Source organism: Aythya ferina (genome assembly GCF_964211825.1).
Source record: "Aythya ferina genome assembly, chromosome: 1".
NCBI lineage: Eukaryota > Metazoa > Chordata > Aves > Anseriformes > Anatidae > Aythya > Aythya ferina.
The window spans coordinates 172,166,118-172,189,868 of NC_140296.1; the positions used below are offsets into that span (position 1 = coordinate 172,166,118).

The 23,751-nt window shown below is 38.2% G+C and overlaps 1 protein-coding gene across 2 annotated transcripts in view; it reads left to right on the forward strand.

The window, feature by feature from the left end:
* The first annotated feature begins 313 nt into the window (after positions 1-313).
* The window catches only part of TAFA2 (TAFA chemokine like family member 2), a 194,950-nt gene continuing 171,512 nt past the window's right edge, over positions 314-23,751 (forward strand). Inside the window, exon 1 of one of the 2 annotated variants that reach the window (XM_084492880.1) lies at positions 314-1,051. The gene's annotated coding sequence lies outside the window, so the exon portion shown is untranslated. Of the gene's footprint in view, positions 1,052-7,840; positions 7,861-23,751 lie in introns of those variants that run through there. The other variant, XM_084492882.1, reaches the window with a different exon arrangement.

The following is a 23,751-nucleotide window of genomic DNA, read 5'->3' on the forward strand; positions in this document are numbered from 1 at the left end:
TGCCCCAGCCGCCGCGACCCCTGCCCCGCGCCCCGGGGGAGCCGTCGGGGGTCCCCCTGCCCGTCCCGTCCCCGTGTCCCCATCGCGGCGGTCCCGGGGGAGGTGCGAGGGTGCCCCTCTTCTCCCCGCCGCCTCCCACGTGTGTGTGTGCCGAAACTTGGCAGCCCCCCGCCCGCTGCCCGGCAAGGGAAGGGTGGGCACGGGAGGGGAGGGAGAGCCGTGCCGAGCCCAGCCGAGCCGTGGGGGCGGGCGGCAGGCGGCCGGAGCCCCGCTCCCCGGCCAGACCCTCTCTAAGCGGGCTCAGCAGGGGGCCGACGAGCGGAGAAAGGAGAAGGGGAAGGAGCAGGAGTAGGAGCAGGAGCAGGAGCAAGGCGGGCTCCCCCTCCGCCCCCCGGCTGGGCGGCCCCTGCGCGAAGCTGCTGCTGCTGCTGCTGGTGCTGAAGGTGAAGCTCCGGCTCTCCAATTACTTTTCCCAAGAGGGAGAAGGAGGCAGCAGGAGGGGAAGGCGAGCCGTGTGGGGAAGGCAGGCCAATCAGAGCCGCGGCAACGGAGGGATTGCTGCAGGACGCCGCGGGTTTTCCTCCCGTCCTCCGCCGCCGGGGCTGAATCGGGACCGCACGCAGCTGGCGGAGGGGCCGGAGCCGCACCAGGCTGCAGGACTTCCTCGCCCCACAGCCAGCCCCTACTTCTCCTCCTCCTCTCCGTGTTTTTATTATTATTTTATTATTATTTTTTTTAAATACTCCGAGCCACTTCGAGTCTCCCCTCCCTCCCCACGCACTTCGCCCTCCCTCCCGCATCCTCCCAGCCGGATTCCCGCTCCGTTCCCCGACAGCCGGGGGACAGCCGGGCACCGACCGCCGCCTGCCTGCCTGCCTTTCCCCTCCGTGCCGTGCCGTGCCGTGCAGAGCCGAGCCAAGGGGAGCCGAGGCGGGCGCGGCGCCGCTCCATGCCCCCGGGCGCCGGCGATGCCGGGGCGGTGAGGCCGGGGCTCCCCCTCGCCGGGAGGCGGCCGCTCGCGGGGTGCTGCCAGCTCGGAGCGGGGCTGCAGGTAGGTGAGCCGACAACCGTGGGGCCCAAAAGTTGCGGGAGGCCGGCTGAGGGGGTCAGCTGCCGCCCTCCCACCGCGTTTGATTTTTTTTTTAATTATTATTTTATTTTTATTTTTTTTTCCCTCATCGTTTGGGGTCTTCTTATTCGGGCGCAGTACCTCACCCGCGGGGGCTGGGGGAGCCAGGGGTCTGTCAGCCCCGCTGCTCGTGAGGGAAGGTTGAGCGCTCACTCGCTGCGCCCCCGGGGAGTTGGGGTTTCAGAGACCGGAATCTTTGTCGGACGGCTCCAGACAGGGGTTAAAAAAAAAAAGAGCGTGGAGTCGCCTTGAGAATCCTTTAAAACAAGAGCGATCAAGAGATGGGTCTTGACTCCCTTTCCGTGTGTAGCGCTCCCCAACTTGTGGTGTGTAGGGCATGCAGCCCCTCTGCGTGGCTTTCTTTCCATTTCAGGGAACTCATTTGCCTCCTAAATACACCACAGGTTCGGTATTCTGCAGTGGAAAGGCTCTTCCCTTGCTCCCTGCCATTTATAGCTTTGCAAGAGTGAGTTTTAAAATAACCCGCTTTGTTCCCTTGAACTGTAGGATCGGACACCCCGTTATCTGGGCAAAGGATAAAGAGCAATAGCTTGCACTGCCTGGTTAGGAGTTGCCATTCATGTCCCTGCTGTGTGGTTCATTCTTACCAGGAGTTAAAATCATTGCTTGAAGCACTTGAAATTGTATGTGTACTTACAGTTGTCTCTTTCCAGCTTTTGCTCGGAGATTGTCAGTATTTTTTTAAGGCATGAAGCACTTCACTGCCACCACTCTCCCCCCTAGCATGCTCCAGCTCTGTATTTAAGGAACAGGGCTTTGACTCTTGAAGAACAGCCAATTTGAATAATAAACATACTCAGCCCCTATCCCTGGAAGCCCCATAAAGCATTCGGGGTCTTAGGGTCTTCTCGCAGCACTGGATACATTTAAATGACTATTGACTGAATGATAATTGTTATCTGGTTTCTCTGTCTTACCAAGTGGCTTCAGACATTAGCATTCAGCCTGCTATATGTTTAACACTTCAAAGCTGCTTTATGGGCTGACCTAAGTGATGTCAAATTGATAAATTAAGATTATTTTCTGTAGCATAAGGTACACACTAAAAATGAGCAGTTCAATGGTACTGTGAATATAGCTGAGCTGAAGTTGGGAAAGAGCATACTAAGGCATTTTTATCAGGGGTTGCAAGGGTTACATCTCTTACACTTTTTCTCAGTAATTGCACAGTCATTTCATATTGATGTCTCTAATTTATTTTGTGCGTAATTAAAAGTAGTAAAGTAATTCATATAAATTTCATTATGAAAAAATTATTTTGGGGAGCTGATACTGCTGAGGCAATATTGAAAGCTATGTGTTTTTTGGTTTCATAAAGTCCTGATTCCCCAAACTACACTACTGCTACTGTTATAAACTATACAAGTACCACAATTTTAGTGGAAAGCTTGGCTCAATTAGTTAATTGCAGATCAGGATTACTATTCAGTGTTTCCACATGTTGTCTGAACAGAAGGGGGCTTTCAAAAATGTGGTATTAATTTTAGATATGCTACTGGTAGTGGGTGACTTTGAGATAAAATCTTGATTCCTGTCAGACGGTTTTAATCAGAGAATGACGTCTAATGTGGCAGTGTCTTTTATCATACCAGATATGAGACCAAGTAACCTTTTCCTCCTTCTCTTCCTATGAGCAGAGAGATCTCATGTAGGTGCTTGTGATGCACTTGAGAATTCTGGTGGGGAATACATGAATAACTAGTTCTGTGCGGAAGTAAGTGGATGTGTCTACAGATGGGTATTGGCGATTGCTTTACTGGCAACTTGCAAAGTGATGATTCATTGAACCCCGTCTAGATTTACATAAAGCAAATAATACTTTACACTGAATTGTGACAGCAGAAAAACATGCAGCAGCCAAGAAGTTCCGTAATTTCATCACAGGTGATGACAGGCTTGATAAAGGACCTCTTTACAAATGCAGGCTATGTGTTTCTGATGAGCAAAACATACTATAGAATTTTTTAGATCTGAGCATCTTTGCACTCAAATTTATTGCAGGCTGTATTACTGTTTGCCAACCTGTGTGAGGCATAAATAGTGTATTAGCAATATATTGCATTAATTATATCATATGTTTTACTTACTATAAATAAGTAATAGAAAAATGCTAAATAGTTATCATGTTAAAGGAAATCACTGACTTTGGAAGGCAGAAAAATCACATTACCTAATACTGTACATCTACACAAAAAGGTGATCACCATCTTGAAAAATTGTTCTGAATAGTACAACTATCAGTGAGCAGGCAGTTCTATGTCCCTGTTTTAACTTCTGCAGTATTTTATTAGAAATGCTTCATTAAGTCACATTATTCTGCAGCTGTTTGTTCACTGAAAATTAAAACAAAAATCAGAAAGTTTATCCAGCACAGCAGTAGTATTCCCTTTGTCATGTACTGAAAGTTCAAACAACAACAAATCCTTTAGCCTCACTGTGCCAGAAACACTGAGTACATTCTATTTTTGTGATATATGGATGGCATTTGCTGAAGCAATTCATCAATGTATTTATTAGTCAAACGTCATCAAACAAAGAAAATAAATGAAAGTAAACAAAGACTGCATGATGATACAAAGGCTACAGCAAGTGAAGACTCCACAAATCTAATTAATTAATGTTCAGTCTTATATTTACAGTCTGTATTTAAATATCTCATTCAAATGACATGTTTGTTGTCTTTCTCCCATTGATTTTTTAGTACAGCTCCAGATAATTCAGGTAGCAAGTGCTTTTCATTTGAAAATGCATTTTCCATTTTTGTTTTGAAATGCTGAATTTTAAAGGGATTGAGATGAAAGTTGGGTTTGGATGAATATAACAGAAGGGTCCTCTTGTGTCAGCAGAGCTCAACACTGACCTGTCCCCATTCATGACAATTTTTATGTGTTAAGAGGGGCGTCCTCAACTGATGTGGATTTCCCTTGCTCCATTGAAGTAGTTGAAGCTCTGACATTTTAAAGCAGCTGGAGATTTGCTCCATTATCTTTAGATCACTGAATTTAAGTGTGCCCTTAAAAAAGGATTTCTCTTACTTTTTTTTTAGGGTGAGAAAACATTTACATACTGTACTGAGCTTCACAGAATCAATTGTAAATGGATTTGAAATAGTTTTTAAATACAGAAGCGCAGCGTTGGAGCTGTTTCAGCAGGGAATTTGGCCCAGTTATTCAGTTTTGTGAGCAATCAGTATATACTTCAAAACATTCCTCATAACTAAGTTGGATATATAAAACTCATCAGGCATAGGAATGAATGTGGAAACATCAACAATAATGTCATTTGTTTTCCTGGTGACAGCTACAGAGCTGTTGCCTTTTGCTCTGGGTACAACTTGGAAAGGTAGTGATTTCTGTGCTTTGATTCTTTATACAGCATTGCCAGCCATTCTTATTTACCATACAGAGTCAGTTATTTATCAAAAGAGAAGACAAAATAATAATGGCCACCTAATGTACTTTTTCCTACTGCTACTGGAAAAAGAGTCACATTTTTAAGATAAACAGTTCAAGGTATTTTTTTATAGAGCTTCTTTCATACAGTGTATTTTGAAAAACACTTTCAAAGAAGAGAGAAAAAATAAAGACAATGCTTCACAGTACTAGTTGTGGCAGGACAGTACATACTCAAATAAAATGGGAAAGAGTCACTAAAAAAAGCTTTCTTAGCTTTTTCTTGTGTTTTGCTATGTTGGAATACTGATTTGTAGAAAGCATTGTAGCAGTAGCTATTGCTTGATGTAGCACTAGAAAATGCTTTGTATGGATTTAGAAGCAATTGTGTATATAACTGCATGTGTAAAAATTGGGAAGTTGGGTTTGTCCCTTGTTTAAAGCTCATCAAACCTCATAATCTGAACTATGTTAATGGCTTACATTTTCGAGTAACCCCACTTCACATCTTGCTGATCTTGTAATAGGAAACCTGAATACAGGTCTCATTGCACCAGGACAGCCTTGCATACAGCCTCCTCTACTGCAAGCATCCCTCTAACAATGCCAGGGGGAGAGCCATAGTACAGGGAAGCACACAGATGAAAGCACACAGAGGGTTTTTTTTTTGTTTATTTTTAGACTCTTAGTTGTTTGGTAATCTATGCTTAAATCATGAATCTGAATGAAAGCTGCAAAAGGTGCTTTAGATTGCCAAACATTGCAATCTAATAAATGCATGAGCATGGCTCAATAAACCCCTTTGGTTGTATAAATAACAAAATGATTAAGAAATGAGCTGCTTAGTGCGAAACATTTTTGAAATAAATAACCAAACTTTTCCTTTTGGTAGCATGCTGGCCTCTTGCTGTGTGGAAAATTTCTTGCCTCTGTTGTAATATTAACAGCCACTATTGAAGATGAGGGACAGGACTAGACGGACCATTGGCTTGATCCGATAAAGCAATTTCCTTTTTGAAATGCAAGGAGGTGCAATCGCAGTAGTCTATATTTTGACTGGCTTATTAGAACGAGACTGTAATAGTCTAGCATTCTGTTTTTTTTTTTTTTTTTTTTTTTTAAGAATGATATAATGCATTTTAAAATAAATCTCTCAGTAACATACAGTCTCACACCAGCTCCTTTGGAGACAGGAGCACAGACCTGACAAGTCTCTCACATTTGCCGTGATGCTCCCATGTCAGATTTTTCCTCATGCTCCCCCACTGCAGTTTCTCCATCCCATATTGATAAGACAGAGCGGTGGCCTCCAGCCCATCTCACCACAAACTGGTTAGCTGTGTGGTGTGTGGCTCTCTGCTTGTCTCTTACTTGTCATGTCATGGAATGGGGCAGAAGATAAAGTGCTGCCCCTGGATCACCAGGCTGCATTTCATGCTCCTCTGAGCACATTTATATGGGTCACTCTTCCTGGTCACAGTCTCCCCCTGTGACTTCTGCCTCACCAAAGGACACCACATATGAGGGAACCTGTCCCAAAGCCTCTGATGTGCAGGCTGGGTGTCTCCTGATGCATGGCCACACAAATGAGGGATCTGTGAGCACTGGGTTAAAACCACACACTAGATCCCCTTCCATTTGAGACTTCTCTCGTGTTTGTTCCTATGTAAGATATCCATTTGGCCTTTTGAGTTCTACACTCAACCCTAAGTCATTGCTAGCTGGTGTATCGTTGGACTTCACGACACGCAAAATACGTCACAATGGCTTGGTAGCTCTCAGGAAAGATAAGAGTCTTCTGTGCTGTTTGTATATAGCAGTCTTTGAAATTTGGATCTTTTCCAGCAATGGATGAGCGTTAGTACAATCTGAAGCTTGTTTCATGGTTTATCTGAAACGAGTCAGTAGTCTTAGCTTGGATTCTAGTGTACAACTGCCCAAGCCACAAAAGTCACCACTGGCAAAAATGATCATGTGCACCTGCTGTGTGCACAGCAAGGCAAAAACCGAGCTCTGATCAAGCAAGGCATTTCAGCTGCAAGCATGTAGCTTCAATGGGACTAGTCAAATTAATTATGTGCTTGCAGACTTTTCTGAAGCGAGCCTGAATAAACGTTGCCAACTGTTCAGAGTGATCGATGTTGAAGGCATGTGGGTGGGGTGCTGCTGAAATGGCTATGTTTGTGTCTGTATTCTGGGTATAAATTTAAGACTTGAGCTTTGTTTCGATGGATTGTCAGTCCTACACCTTCTATAAACATCCAATCCCGTTATATTCAGAACAGAGACTGCATATCAGCAGGTCATTCTCAGAAAGGTGCTGCAAGTACCCACCCTGTATTATAGCATTAGAAACTACAATTACAATCATGTAATTCTTCAGATGTGATGTTACTGGCATGGTGCTGAAGTAAAATATCACTTTCTGACAAAGTATATCAGGCTATGGTATTCCTGCAAGAAACGAGGTCATGTTTAAAGCTTAACTGCAGAAAAAGGATCTGTTTCTGTGCCATAGCAGGAGAAGAATAGTCTCTCTGTGTTACCTGTGGTTATTTAGTTTTGATTTTATTTTTATTTATTTTTTTTTTAAATCTATATATTATAACAAATAAGCTATGATTTAAATAAGATGGTAAATTTTTCTTGAGGTCTGGTAACAGTAGTAAATAAAGTGAGATAAGTTCTGGTATATAAGCCTACTGGAATCAAGACAAGAAAGATCGTATTTGTATGCTAACATAACATGCTATAAATTCAGATATGATGTTATCAGCCAATATGGTTAATGTTGCCTGACACTTCTCATTATATGATCCTGCTTTTTTTTCTGTTCAGTCTAAAATCATGAGGGATATCGCTTACATTGGAATTAAGATCATACTTCAAACACACAGCCAAAGTGTCCAGATCTTCATAACCAAGGCATTACACTGGTATTTGTGTAATGCTCAAAGAAATAAGTAGCCATGAATCCAGGCGCTGGCTGAACTCCAGCTATAGGAAATGTTTTTTTCTTTCCCATGTGGATTCATTCTCCTTTAAGGCAACATGATTTTATTATTTTCTGTTTATAAACATGATAATCTGATAGAAGTATTCTTGGTGATTGTACCCCAGTTTTTCCTTTACCACATGGATAATCTTGTGGTCAAAAGCTAACAAGAAAAATGAACGTAACTGTGGGCAACTCTCTTCCTCTTTTCAGATGCATGTGCTTCATCTGGAAATCTGAGCCCACATGCTGCAGTGCATCACTTCATGCTTTTAGATGACTATGTGAAGATGTATGGGGCTTTAGCTCTCATGTTTGTGGAGGTCAGTGTGGCCTGCATGGCCTGATGTGATTGTGACCAAGCTGGTCATGTGCAGCTGCCTTGTCCCATTCTGATCATGTTTGCATCCTTTCATGTAATTGTTGGGGTCACTGCTTGTGTGGAAATCTATTAGGAGAAAATTTGAGCTTAGCTCAGCCTTTCTGAGCTTTTGCTTTGAGGCAGTGATGTAATTTTTTTTTTTTTAATTTTTTTTTTAGCATTATTCCTAAATGTTTCAGAATTTCTTTGGCATTGCTTTGATTTGTTGCATCTGTTATAAATACGTATTTGATGTCTGGCAAATACACACTTCACACTCTTATAAAATGAAGTGTGCTTTTTAAAGCATATCCAGAGCAACTAGTATGTAACAGTTGCTATGTTTTCTTATCAGAAGACAAATTATAGAATTGCTAATTATTCACCTATATGAATCCTAAATAAAACCCTGTGTGGCAAGAGTGCTGACACAGCTATCGCAACAGCTGCATGAATGCACTCTCTTCGATAATTTTGTTCTCATTCCCACTTTAAAAACTGAATCCACAGTAATGACACTTGTATTCTCCTCTTCCTCTTCATCCACCCAGACACTCATAACCTAACTTTTTCGCCTCTAGGTCTCCTTGCCTGTCCTTTTCTCTTCATTGTTCATCTCATCTGCATTGGTGTCATATAATCTTTCCGAATGTCAAGTAAATGTAGTCTGCAGTCAGTATTACCAAATTGCTTTCCTGCCAAAAAGTCTCTTTTCATATGCCATGACCCATCATCTCACAGTTAGCTGCAAGTCATTCTGATTCCCAAATATACAATATATTTTCTATTTAATGAGCTATTAAACATTATGCTCTTTTAAACTTCATCTTTTCTGACTAACTGCATTCCTCCTGATAATTAGAGCTTTAGAGAGAAACAATTAATTTGAAACCAATTCTGTGATAGAAGTGACATTATTTATATAGCATTCCTCCATATCTATGCTCTAGGGATTATCTCATTAGAATATATTTATATTTGGTCCTTAAGACCATTATGTCAGTCCAATAGCCACCATGTTGTCATCAATAATATAGACATGACTAGTGCATATGCTATTTTAATGTGACACACAAAATGAAAATAGATACATGGAAGGGTGAGTAGTTTGGTTTTGTTTTGACTAAATAAAAAAATAAATAAACCAGTTTATATCCTTCCTCCAGCTCAGGAGAACATTTTGAGAAAAACTTAGGTTAAACACAAGCACAAACAATATTTCATACATATTGCACTGAAGTAGTCATTTTGGAATTGGTATGTTATTCCCATGTCTTTTTTTATTAATGGTAATATTCAATTTGTTAGAATAATTTTTCAAATTAAGTAGATATCTAATAAGAATTTTGTAAAAATTGCAGATTACTCAGTGATGATGAGTGAGTTCAATCTTTGTAGCTCATAGCTTACATTACATTAATGTATTTATTAAATCCAATAATGTCTACTAGTTTAGGCTATATAATCCCATTTCTGTCATTGTGGTTAATTATATCTAGTTAATGGATACGAACTAAATGCTGTAAATGCATATGCATTCTGCTAATAGCTTAGCTTGTGACAATCCCAATAACTTTTCCATGAATTCTAATCTTTTTTTTTTTTTTTTTTTCCTCTGCTGCTTAGAGCTACACTGTAGCAAAATATGAAAATGATTAACAGAAGGAAACATTGTCCATGATTTTGCCATGGCAGCAGGTAGAAATGTACATTTTAAAGTTTTCATCTTTCAGCTTTGAACCCTGTGTTCAAGTAGCAGTAACAGTAAGTCTCTAACAGCCTTCCTTTGTTGCCTGACAGAGCTAGTGCCTGGTTCTCACAGTTACTTTGTGGGAACAATATCCAAAATATTACTGGGGGAATTTCTTGTCTCTGAATCGGTAAATACTATCAGGAAATAATACCGTATTAAATACTGGGTTAAAATGAGTACAATATACATATGATACATGTTATACATATGGACACTCTAAGTTCACTGCTTATCTGTTGTTCATTTTAGATGCCTTTCCATTCTCTTTTGAGTGAATAGTTACATGCACAGTTAAGTGGTTCAGTCGGCAGCTTCACTTTTCTCATTTTTCTCGAAGCTGGAATGCTTTGGTCCAGCACTGTTTCAGTTCAGTTGCAAACTTTTCTGGTTTCTTGGCAAAGTAACATGACAGGCCTTATTCTGTCACCTGAGATATTTCTCACCAGTGAACAATTAAGGCAATTCAAAGCTGCATTTATATATATTGCATATATTTTAAGCAAAAAAAAAGTATACCTCTGAACTTCTCAGCAGTTAAACAAAAGGATAAAAGTCTGAGTGTACCAAATCCTACCTAAACTTTATTATTTTATCGGAAAAAAACAACAAATTATTGTTTAATCCTTATGTCCACCGCTATTCTGAGTTGTATATTTCAGTCTCAGTGTGTCTTTCTGTCAGCATTATAACTCAAGCACTTGTTGGTAACTCATGGCCCCCTTCCTGGAGACAAAATTTGAAGCTGTTTCTTTTAAATTCTATAGGTATTCTGGTCTTGACCAGAAGGTATGCATTTATTAGGACCTGGAAATACGTCTTTCAAATTACTGGCCCACATACCGTGACTTCAAAGTCACTGCCTCTGCATATATATATATATTCTTTTTATTTACATTTGGCACTTCCAGTTGCTTACAAAAATCTTTTATGTCACAGTAAGTATAACAATCCCAAGAAAGCTATTAACTGCTTATATTTGAATAGCTATGTGACGTTCAGAAAATTAGTGTGTATCAGTCTACATTATCAACAGAAACCTAGAGAGAAACATGCATAATTTTGCTGTATACACAATACACTACTGATTCAGCAGTGTGCTGTGGAGTTCAGATCACAGTAATGATAGATTATAAGGATTTAGAGAGGTACATTTCTGTTATACCACCTTCGGGGTTGTTGTTTGTTGGCAAAGTACCATTTTCTTAGTTGGTCTTTGCCACGGGATGATGAGTCAGGCCCATCATGAGGGCTTCAGGTATTAGATGGCTGTTAGTTTTGAAGGCAGAGCCAATGCTGGAGCTCACTGCATAATGATATGTTGGCTCCCACAATGTAATTGTTTCTAGTAGAAATTCTCATTTTTTAATCCTTGTTCTTTTTAGTCTGTTCTTTCTCCTCATCTCAGGAGAATTCTTGAACTCATTTAATTGTCCATGAAATAAGAAGCCTGTGATTGGAGCCCGCTAGAAAAGGAAATAGCAAAATGGGCAAATACTTTCTCTGTTTTATTTTGATCAGTTGCAGCTAAGGTTCTCCAGTGACAACGGTCTTGATAAAGACATTTAGTTTTTACCCAGCAGTACTCTTGTGAAGTTGCTCTATTACGGAACTTTAGGTCTGGCTGGAGCCAGAGAACAAATAGGAACAGGCTTTAACTAAAGAAGGATATCAGAAAGTGAGACAGTGAGAGAAACACTGCTTGCTTTGTCATATTCTTTAGATTGTTGGAAACAATGGTGGTAGACAGAGTGTCACGTAACATTGTTATAAGAGGAATTATGTAATGCTAACACTTACAGATATTGAACAGTTGTTCCCATTTTGGAGGAAAGAAACTGTCCCTGACCTCTGTCTTTTGTTCTATTTCTATTTTATTCTCTTTTCATGTTTGTTGAAGTAATTTCATTTGTGTTTCCCAGAAAACTCTAACCATATGTTGGAGAAAAGAGTGCCTGCCTACGACTTTTCCATGGAACCCTGGTTTGTTTCAGGCTAGTTCATTTTTAACCATTGTAAATACTGCCTAACAGTCAGAAAAAAGAAGACAAGACCATAATTGGAGAAGAGGAGAATGAGAAAGAAGAGATTGTGCCCGTCCTTCCTTTTTTAATTTAAGCAATCTTTAGTTTAGGTTCCTGTACAAGAAACGCTTAGAAAAATGAAACCAAATCTTTTTTTTTTTTTTTTTTTTTTTTTTTTTTTTTTTTCCATTAGATGTATTTCCAGCTTTTTTTTTTTTTTTGACTGTGATTGAATGAAAAATTGTCTTTGATCATTACCTTCATACTAACAGTTAAGAACTGTATACTTAGAAATACATGCTTCTACAAAAATTGGATTTCTAAGTTAGATTAATAGTAATGCTGGATTACTTTAGCACTGGTGAAATAATAGAGCACAGCTCCTTGCTTTTCTCTTTTTCTGGGCTTACCAGCATAATAATTTATAGTAGTAATTTTCTACAAGAGTTTTAATTTACCAGTTAAGTTTCCAATAAACTTGTCATGATTCCTGAAGTAAGCCTATTTTTCTTCTCTTCACTATCTGGGAGAATTTCTTCCCATCTCTGAATAATTTCAAGTCTCTATTACTCTTTGAGTGTAGCTATTATTTTGCCAGTCCATTGTACACACAAACCTTCAACACCAGGCTTCCTTGGCAGGTCTAAATGGTCTGCAATTAGTTCTGAATAAAATTATAGTTATTTTTAATACTAGGAATCAAGTATAGCAAAATATAAAATGGATTTTAAAACAGGGACTCTGCTCTCTGTCTTACTTTTCAGTTTCTGTCTTCCAATTGTTAGCCCAGGTTGGCTTGGCTACTGCATTTGTTCTAAGATTGATGTAACATAGCAGTTTTTCAATAAAAAGTTAAAGGGATTCAGCAGCAGGACACAGATGCATCTAATTTTGTAACTGATAACAATCTTGTTAGTGTTGGTTATTAAAATAGCATCATATTCTTTCATGGTTAACTCCATGTGTTCAGTTTCTCTGCTAGAAGATGAAATCTGAAGGGATTTCAGCCTGAGTGCCACATAACTCCTTTTTAATTTTGGTCTCTGAGGTGATGAAGAAACTTGAAAACCTGCTCAGATGGCCTAAATCTGTCAGAGAAAGAAGAGTGGAGCCCTTCACATAACCATTGCAGATACTCTGAAATTCACTCTATGAATCTCAGATAATAAAAGCTGTTGGGGTGGCTGATTGTGATTGAAAAGGTGAAGGTGGAGTCACCTTTCTGCATTTTCAACACTAATAAAATTTGTAGCCGGAATTTATCTTTTAACTTATATGAGCAAGTCTGGAAGCTGGGGAACAGCTACAATTGTGTTTTACCATCATTTTTTGTTACTTGATTGGCCTGAAAATCTTCAGTGATTAAATTTTATGATTTGGAATGATACAGCTAGGTGTAGCAGTAGTCTTATAGCACTATGTTTCCTTGCCTGTCCAAAAGTATTGTGGTAATTTTATTTTTTGAAGTTATTCTTTTTAATTTTGAAGCCTCTGCTCAAAAACATATTCAATCCCCTGGTATTTTGAGAAAAGTAATAACGGTGTATCATCAAATAAAATTCTTGAGCAAGCGTAAGGAATCTAAAATGAAAATTTTTCTAGACATCTTCCTTTCCTCAAACAGACAAACAAATAAAACCCCAAATAAATTACGTGGGATTAAAATTAAATTGGCCTTTAGTTGTGATTTTTTTTATTGCTACCTAAAGAACCTTTGTAATGATACATTCAGAGCTACAATTTCCTAATTTAACAGTAATATAAACTCCTCCTTGAGAGACTTAAGAGATGTGCCAAGGGTAAAAAAAAGTCTATGTGTGTTACCTTTGTGATGTTGTAAAGTCCAGTGCTACTTGTTTTTTGATGGAAATTTGGTCATAGCCTACCAACGAGGACATCAGAGACAGAATTCAAGTTGAGACTAAACCTAAAATATGTTTCTACTTGTAACTATCTACATGTGAGGCGGTTGCTTTAGCTTCATAATGGAGGGAGATCTAGGGTAGGGTTCAAGTGCGTAACATAATTTTAAAGACTCTAGAGCATCTTGTCTGGCCTCCAGGTGCTACTCAAGATGGGTGCAGAACATGATATGCCTTGCCAATTCCTTCCTTGCAGGCATCTCAGCTGACACAACATGGTTTTGTTTAAGTACCTGAACTGCTGAATCCTGTCCCTTATCAACAGATGTGTAGAGTGATTCTAGTTGCCTAAAAGAGATACCTACTTTGTATCAGCTGAACTGTACTTCAAGTCATAGTGAGTTGGTCAAGTTAAATACTTTGCCCTAAACTTGTGATTTAACAATTGGTAGTGAAGTGAGCATTTTATGTGTCAACGTATCTAAGATACTTGGATGGAATGCATAGTACTGTTTCAGATCTATAACATGAGACTCATGGGTACGTCAGATATTGTGTTTAGTCAATTCAAATAAGTACTTACATTTCAATGCCCAAATTTAAGTGTCCTGTCTTGAACTGAATCCCGTCCCAAGACCTGAAGGTAATACGAAGAATGATAGCATCATAGACAACAATTACACAATTAATTAATCTGGGGGACAAGCTCTGCTAAAACTTTGTTTTCATCTCTTTCTTTGTATGCCATTTAGTAATACATGTATAATCTGATGAAAAATCCTAGCTTGTGAAAAAGTACCTCCACACTCAGTTCAAAGTCTGGATCTTCATCTGAGATCTGAAAAAGCTCACAAGAAAGTTAACTTGATTAGCAAACTGGGTAAACTAGATTTAATGTTTCTGATAATTCCAAGAGGAATGAACAGAGATACTTTTTAAAAGTATCTCTGGAAAGGGTTAATTCAGCTTTCATTCTAAACCATCAAGTTCATGGCATTAATTAAATTTTATTTCCGAGGTCAACTTTTGTTGCTGAGAGCATTGTGTAGAAGGATAGTCAACTTCAGAACAAGCATTTATTGTATTGTAGTGTAATAGGTGGAAATGAGAGGAAGAGTTTCCACATGAATGAATAAGTATATACTGAATGAGGGTGAAAATCTACTTGTGGAGTTTTAGAGCAATAAACCAAATTCATAGTCTTAAAAGAGGTATATTCTGTGTTCATTATTTTTGTGACAGTGGCACTTACCAGAACCAGTCAGGACTGTGGTGCTGCACAAATATAAAACAAAAGATTTTGCTGTCATCTATTTCAGTTCAGCTCAAAGACCGACCCCTGCAAGAGAATCTCCTAGTCAGTCCTCATGACAGCTGCCTGCCAGTGGGGCTATAGCTGTAAGTCTTAACATTCTTAATATTGTCCCACATGCAGCAGTGGTCCATGTACCTTGAGCCAGGATTAAGAAGTATATAATTGCCAATGTCTACTAGTATTTGATCAAAACAAACACGGAGACTGTTATAAAAAGTTTCTTTGTGGTTTTGATTTTCACATTAGTGATCTGACTGTGATTCATTAGGTTTCTTTAGTCAGGCTGTTATGTAGAATATACATGTAGATCTACTGGCATCAGTTCCCAAACTCTTTTTGCCCTCATTGGAAATAGAGAGAATCAACCTACAGAACTGGAATTAGAAAGAAAAAAAAAAAAAAACACAAAGCAAAACAAAATACAAATATACACACTACCACCACCACCAAAAACAAAAACCAGAAAACAAAACAAAACAATTCTCTTTTGTCTATAATCAGAGTAAATAATGAAAGAAATAGTAGAAAAAAAGTAGTTTTGCTTGTCATTTTTCTTGTGAAGGGATTCTTAGGGTAGGCAGCAACAGCTGAAATCACTAGTTTAAAAAAAATGCTTGCATCCCAACCCTGCCAGGCAGGGATCAGGCAGTGTACCCTCTCTCCTCATCCCATATCCTCCTCTTTTTTTCTTTCACAGTATTCCTCTCTTCACTCCTTCCTATCAGCAAAATAATTTTTGACTGCATATTAATTTGGTGGGGCTCTTCAAGGCTCCTTACTATTTCTAGACTACTAAAAACATGTCTTGATTTCCCCAGTATCTCTATTTGAGAAGCTCTTGTTGCAGGTCACTTCTATTAGCAGAACGTCAATATGTGACTAATTAGAGATGAAACGTCCAATGAGTATTGAGTAATGTAGTTTTCTAACTTTCTAATTAATGGCAAAACACACAAAAATGTTAATTATGTTTGGAAAGATCCTAAGTACCATTTTGTGAAGAGTTCTTTTAATTTTAATTGCAAGAAATGATGCAAATAACTGAAGATAAAATATAAGAAAAAAAAAAGGTTTCTCATGCTACATATAGTACAGATATAAAATATTTTATAGCATGTAAAATCATAAACTCCTGCTGGAATTTGAGAATATTAATTTTCTCAGGAAATAAACATTATACTTCTTACATACTTAGCAGCCTCCTTTTAGAACAACAGCAAAAAAAGATTTGCTTTTAAAATACTTATAAAATGAAGAAACTTTACAAAATTTCTAGTATATTATCTGTGATAATATGCGATAGCTCTTATTGGAGGTTTCATAACTAATGACCTAATCTGTCTTTAAATGTTAGAGTGGATAGATATATCTAGATTGATGGATACAGTTTAAAACCCTAGGGCCTGTCTATAATAGAAAGAATTAGTGTCAGCAATTTGTACAGCTGAACTGACGCTGAACACTATTTAGGTAAAAATGAATGAAGAACGAACTTTGTACAGCCCTATTTCAAAGTAACTGTTACAGGGTTTTAACCAAGCCAAAAGCCTGCATATGGCTGGAATGTCCATGAACAGTGTGATAACAATTTTAAAACAAGACATCTAACAGTATGTAATAAGGCAATGCTACATCTGCTTTGGGCCTTTTATTTATTTATTTATTTATTTTTGCTGAGTTCATACAAAAACATTTCACAAAAATGAGCACAAACAGCTGCCCAGCAGGACTTGTGCAAAGTGGAACATTTCTGCTGAACTTACTTCATTCCACTCTCTGTGTCATAAATGGGATAAAAGGACTTCAAGGTTATAACACAAAATCATTTCAAAGAAACAGTTCACATGCTGTATACATGCTTACATACCTGCTGTAAACAACCACAGGCTTTGAAAATGAACAGAAAATAAAACTGATTTTTATACTTTTTGACTATTTACATGGGTGTTTTTTGTAGGACACGTATTAATGGGGGTATAGATAGATTGTATTTGTAGTGAATATCTGTCAGGAGTCACTTTCTTTCATATTCATATATATTCATATACATACTCATATATATATATTCATGCAAGTCCTTTCTCCATCTTAAGCTGATTTCTCTATTAACATGGGTTCATTATTTGCATTGAATTTGAGCAGTAACTCTGTAACATTTTGAAAGTTTTATTTCATTGACTATACAGATGCTTTTTTTTTTTTTTTTTTTTTTTTGTAATAAAAAATGAGAGAGGTAACAGAAATTTGGAAGCCTTTCTAATTTGTTTCAACATTTTTTTTTCCTAACAGACATTCCCAAATGAGTACATTAGCATCTTTTCCTGAAAGAAATTTTGCTACTCTTAGTTCTGAATATAGCTCGACTTCTTTTTCATAGCAGTGTAGAAGTGAGCATCAGAAAAATTCTCACTATAATCTTGACTTTCATCCTATTTTGACTCTAAACATAGACCAAGATGTCTGCTTTCTGGTGAGCTTTCTTCATTTTTTTTTTTGTAGTGTCCAGATGACATGCTTATGCTGAGCTACATCAGCAGTACTGCTTAGTGCTAACAGGAATGAAACTTCAACAGGAGGACACAGCAGATTTTACCTTGGGTGATGCAGATGTCTTTCTCAGAGTCAATAAACCCAATCTTACATCTTGCTCCAGTTAAAGTATTTTTGGACATTTTGATGCATGAACATGGTACTTTATGTTGGGGATATCCAGTCCTTATAGCTTCCACTGACCTCAGTTTTAATTTGCAGTTCTGCAATTCCAAGTAGAAACTTTCTATAAACAGAAATTAAGATAGCATGTTTAAATTGTAAGACAGCCTGCATAACTTACTGTCATTTGTGCATGTAAAAAGATTATATACGTACAACAAAGACCCATATGCTAAAAAAGCAACTCTGTATTTTAATCAAATTCCACAACTAAAACCAAATATCATCTACTTGTAACACTATCTGCCCTGAGGAGTCCTATCTCAGATTTGTATGAATTCTTTCTCTACACTAAAGAAGCAAGCATTGCCAGATCAAAATTTTGAAAAAGTACTGGAGATACAGCTTACTCCAAAGGCAGTCAGGAAGCCCTGGAAAAATGAGATGAACCTTAACAAGGTTTGTATTCAAGTAGTCCACTCCAAGAAACTGGTCCCCATCTCCAATCTTCACCTATATAATGTGTTTGCATAGATTTACTATAATGGTAGATGCAGTGGGTTTTAATTCCAAAGACTTCTGCAAAGCATTCCAAAGAGAAAGTAGTTTGCTGACTACAAGTAGTGTTGTGTGCTTAATTCCTTCCTTTCCATCTTTCCATCTTTCCATCTTTCCTTTCTTCCATCTTTCCTTCTTTCCATCCTTCTTCCTCTTCCCTTTTGTCTTTTTCTCTCTCTTTCTCTTTTTCTCTCTCTTTCTCTCTTCCTTCCTTTTTTTTTTTTTCCTTTCTTTCTCTAGCATTTAATTGAAAAATTTGGCTGAAAGCCAAATGCGATTTAGAACATTTTTATGTCTCAATCACTGAACAAGCTGTTGTAAGAACTGCATCCTTAATGCAGAGGGTGAGTTGGCATTTCTAGTTCAGATTAGTTAGTTTGGTGATTGTAAGCAATTCTCAAGTACAGGTGACAAGAAAGACCTTTGCCTTTTCACTGTAGTCAGAAAGCTTAGTTAGCCAGGAGATGCTGTCACGTCAGTGGAGGCTCATCCAAAGCTAAGGATCACTGTGGACTTTGGATGCTTGGGAGAGCTGTTACAGCTCTGAGTTATAATGATGTGGCTCTTTAGTGCTAGATTTGATATTAGATACATTTTTAGCTGTGACATTTACTGTTTCAATCCCTGGTAAACCAACCTTGAAACAATGATCACATTAGCTAATCCCAACAGTATTTGAATTCCTTTTTCTAAACTGGACAAAGCTATCATGACAGCTGTGTACTGTTCTGAGGACCAAATCTGAGTTTTCTGCAGGGACTTTTGATTTGTTGACATAAATATGCCTGAGCTTGGGCTGCATGCAGAAGAATTTCAGCTGATCAAACTTGCTTATTTTCCTGTAGTTCAGGAGTATCACATCTTGGCCCTTGGTATATACTGAGTTGTTCAGAATTCTACAGAGGAGTGCTTTTATGACCTTGCCTGAAATTATTGAAAATGATGTTTCCACATCACAGTTTTGGAGAGCAATTTTCCAAATTGTAGAAAATGAGAGTTTGGATAGCTATGCAGTCACCTGTGATGACCTGGACAATTTGTACTGACCTGTTTTAATTTTAGAGGAAAAAGTATTTCCTTTTACAAATCTTACCTGGCTTACACGTTGTGTTTGATTTCATGGTATTGTTGTATTGTTGATACTTTTGTATATAGGAAGTTTGCCATCTGTAGCTGGGGATATATATGGTACCTCTCAGATCACGTGCAGCAGTGCATTATTGAGCCTTAATGATGACTCACTCAGACTGGAGCACCTCATGTTGCAGAAGGATTGGTGAGTCAGGTTTCCCTTTCTTTTAGGGCTGAGCTGGGGTTACAGTGGTTTGAAGTGCTGAAACTTGTCCAAAAACAGTACAGAAGAGTTGTTATGTATAAAACTTGTTCTTTTACATAGGACTAGTTAAGGTTGAAGGAAAACGTACTCCACTGGAGACAGTGTCTTCCATTTGGGAGCTGCTTGGGGATAGCAGACTTGCAAAATGACTTGGAACTCTCCATAAATACCCAATACTTAGGAATACTCCAGGGCAGTATGCAATTCCTGTGCTCTCTCTGAAGGTGAGTAAGTGCTTTCATCTTTACATTGTCAATTAAAATTACCTACTTCAATTATAATGTGTCCTTCAAAAGGCGTACAGAGAGACAATGTCCATGAGATGGGAGTTTGTAGATGAAGGTCACCCCACGTTAACATAAAGCGTTTTATAGTAAACACGGGGGCTAAGCAATTGAGTCTGTACATCTCAAAAAAGGTGATAGATAGATAGAAGACTGTGACGACATTAAATAAATAAACAAACAAAAAACACATAGTTTTTCTTTTCAGAGCTCAAGACTTGTTTTGAGAATAAAATCTGCCATTGATGACTTGAAACAGAAATGAAAAGAAAGCAGTGAGGATGCTTTTTTTCTTTTCTTTTTTTTTTTTTTTTGACCTTTCCCACTTCATACATCTCAGCATAATGCTGTTTACAATGTAAATATGGTTAAGTATTTTAGGAACAAGAAGCAAGATCTCAGGTTCTGGAAGGAATTGAAAAATGAAGAGAAACTTTTGGCTGCCCTTCAAAAACTTCAGATTCACAAAATCTTAGATCAATGAGCTTAGCTCATCTAGAGACTTCTTAAAAAAGTGCTGTATGTATGGATCTGTGGCCTAAGCAGAGATGTTTTCTGAACCATGCCTGTGAAAAATGGATCAAATGCTAGATTTCATGATCTGCTTTCTTTGATTGACTAAAATAGAAGACTGTTCATAACAGTTTTGCTTTATTTCTGTTTTCAAAAATATATATATATTTTTGTGATTACACGGAAATTACTGAAATTGATATATATATATATATATATATTTTTTTTTGTAATATCCTTGAGGAAGAATTAATATATAACTTTTTTCTTTACTTGGATATTTTGAAGACTTTTAATTGTAAATGTCAAAAGAAAATTGCCATGCCAATATGAATTACCTATCATAAGCTAATGTTGATTAGATTTTTTTCTTGTCTATTGAAATGCTGTAATTTACTTTCTTTGGTTGTTACAGAAGGGAAGAAGAGTCAGCTTCTGTTTTGAGTGCTCTTGGGGTATTTATTTGCAATTCAGCGTCTCTCCAAAATGCAATTTGGGGTGTGGGAGAAGTGATTTCCACGATGACATTTGTGTGTGAAGCCAAACAGATGACAGAGCCCTTTTCACTGTCACATTGAGAACTGACTGAGAGCTGTTGCAAGGGCAGTATGACAGAAGCAACTCTGTCACCATAAGTGCTGGTGATTTTGATCACACTCAGCTAGCTGCTCCCCGGCATGTGGGATGCCTAGCACTAAGGTAAGCATTTGAATAGGCAGTGCAGTGCTAGCTGCTGGAAAGAACACATGAAGGTTAAAAAGAGTCATGGTGGAATGGAGGGAGCAACAAGAATACAAGGGCCAGCACATCAGTAGTTTTTGCTTAGAAGTGTTTTTCAAAGTCAATGAAATGTATTAGTATATAAATTAGAAATAGGGGTTGCAGATGACTCAATTTATTTTTGCAGCGTTTTTATTCCTGAACATATAAATATGTAAGATGTGTATGGACACATAAAAAAATAAAGGTCTAAAGTCATCGCTGGCTGTAGAATTTGATAGGAATTGGAAGTGCTGAAGCAGAGGTGTGTCTGGATGTGTTCTCTTCTCCCTCCCATAGACTACTCACGTCAGCGTAAGCTGCTTTGCTCTCTCCCCACACAGAGCTGACCTTGTTCTGACTGGCCTTGTACTTTCTCATTTCTTTGTCTGTGTTAAAGCCAGCTGGTTCTCTCTATGGAAATTCACAGCTAGGACCCTTTCAGCAGATGTCTACATGGCTTCAGCAGCTCTTTTCCTCTGCCCTTCTGTGGCATCATTAGACTTTTACCCTCACATTACAAAGTGAAAGCTGGGTCACTCAACTTTCTTGAAATGTGTTAGCAATTTGAAGCCTATTTATAGCTGGACTTCAGAGCATATGGAGTGAGCATAGCCTGAGTATTTATGACCTCCAGATCACTGCCCTTTCTTCACTCAACATTCAGATTTACGTAAGACATTGTAGCCTTTTATTTTGGAACAACGATCTGTCCTGGTGCTTATTGTGATTATACAAGAAGGTTTTCTACTGGAAACTGCAGATAAGTTAGACTGCTTTCCAGCTGCATAACTTCACAGTTTTTGCACGGTATATAAAAATACGATAACGGTGAGAAGGGTACTATTTGTTCAGCGTGCAAGAAAGACTTAAGATAGGCTTAGGAGATGGTATCACCTCTGAGACAGACTGAAAAATCAAATAATAGCACTGTCAAGTGGGTGCAGCAAAGATGTCTCTATCTCCACCAGCTTTGGTTAAAAAAAAAAATAAAAAAAATGATGGTATGTACTTGTTACATTTATTGCATGTTATATATAATAAAAGAATGTTTGCTGATTTAGCAAAAGGCAGGCTCAAGTCACAACAAACCTGGTGTTCAGACCTCTTTTAGAACACCTTGCCCATGCCAGACAGTGAGCAAAATTTTGTTTGGCTTTTCAGCTTCCAAGAATGACTGGGAAACTTACCCTTTAATGTTGTGGTGTGAACAGTGATGTCAAGAAGCTTTCTACCTTACACAGCTCAAATTTTACAGCTATGCTTGGAAGCTGGCAAGTTGTGTCCATTTAAAAGACCTCAGACTAACTTTTGAATCCTCAGGTTTAAAGTGTCCATCAGGGGCATTCCAAATGTTCTGTCTGCAGAAGTAACAAGACTTTGAGATCTTGGTACAAATACAAATCTGGGCCAGCCTTGTTTAGAAAATTTCAAATCAAAATTTTGTTTAAGTTTTGTTACAGTTAACAAGAATCTCAGCAAAGCTTCATGTGACAGTCTTTCTCTGATTATACTCTTAGGAGAAAGAAATAGCTTTGTAAATGGACAATAAACCCAATGACATAATGTATAGTAGCAGTAGTAGTAGTAATCATAAGAGCTGAGTGTTTTTTTTTTTTTTTTTTTTTTTTTTTTTTTTTTTTTTAGTATATTATTTTGATGGGCATTTTCAGTGTCTTATCTAGTTTTCACTAGAAGATATCTGGCTAGAGGAATGTTATATATTCAGATCTTCTTATGCTTCCCCCTGTATAGGGGGATATCCTTGAGAGTATTTTTGAGATAGAAGAAGGCAGTGGCTCAAAATTGCTGAGCCTAGGTAGGACCCAGATTCATTTTATGGAATATATTGAGTGCGATTCCCAATGAAAGCTAAAAATAAGAAAAAGAAATCATAACTACTACTGAGAGTACCAACTCCATTTCATATTCAAGCTTTACAAATTTGTTATTATTCTGATATGAAATTGAATAAAATCCCATTTCTTAAAGTTTTCCTCCAAAGTAAAAAATCTATTTTGGACTTCAGCAAGAGATTTTTTGAGATAACAGGTGTCTCGACTAAGGTGGCCTTTTGGTTGTGAGAGGTGCTTAGGCTCAGGTTCACTTAATGTGATCATTCTGGAATGGAGACTGTTTGCAGAAAACTGTTGAAAAGGCATTGTGGAAGGACTTCTTTCTCTGGTTAGTTGCTTGCCATCTGCCTGCAGTGTTATGACCATTTGTAGTTAATTATTCCTTCAGGCTCACAACAGATCTTGTACCTTCCAAGGTGATGCTCTGTGGAGGTTATGGTTTCCTTCAGGCACTAGGCAGAGCATGTTCTCATAGCTGGGGATCTCATTCAGACTCCTGTAATTGAAAATTTTGTCATGGCTCCTAGGTATTTGTCTCATATGCTTAACACTGTGGGTTGTATTGCAACATTCTTCCAAGATTGATTGGCTTTTTGTTCACTTTGGTGTTATGATTCAAGGTGGTGCTATTTGATCTCTGCTGACCTGAGCTCGCATCTTAACTACCTGAGAAACCAGTAAGACAAAAGGTGCAACAGACTGCAACTATATAACCCAAATAAGGTGATTCTGTGACCTACTGTTTCCTCACATAATAAAATTAGACAATGAAAATATTAAAGATGGGAGCCTGAGTGGTCTGTCAGAGGAGTCCTGACATTCATCTTGATTTAAAGATGAACGTTACAGGCAAATGTCATGTGTAATTTACGTTTGGAAGGATCAAGCTTTGTTGTAGGACATCTTTCATGCAGGATTGATCAGCTAAGAATCAGGAGACTTTG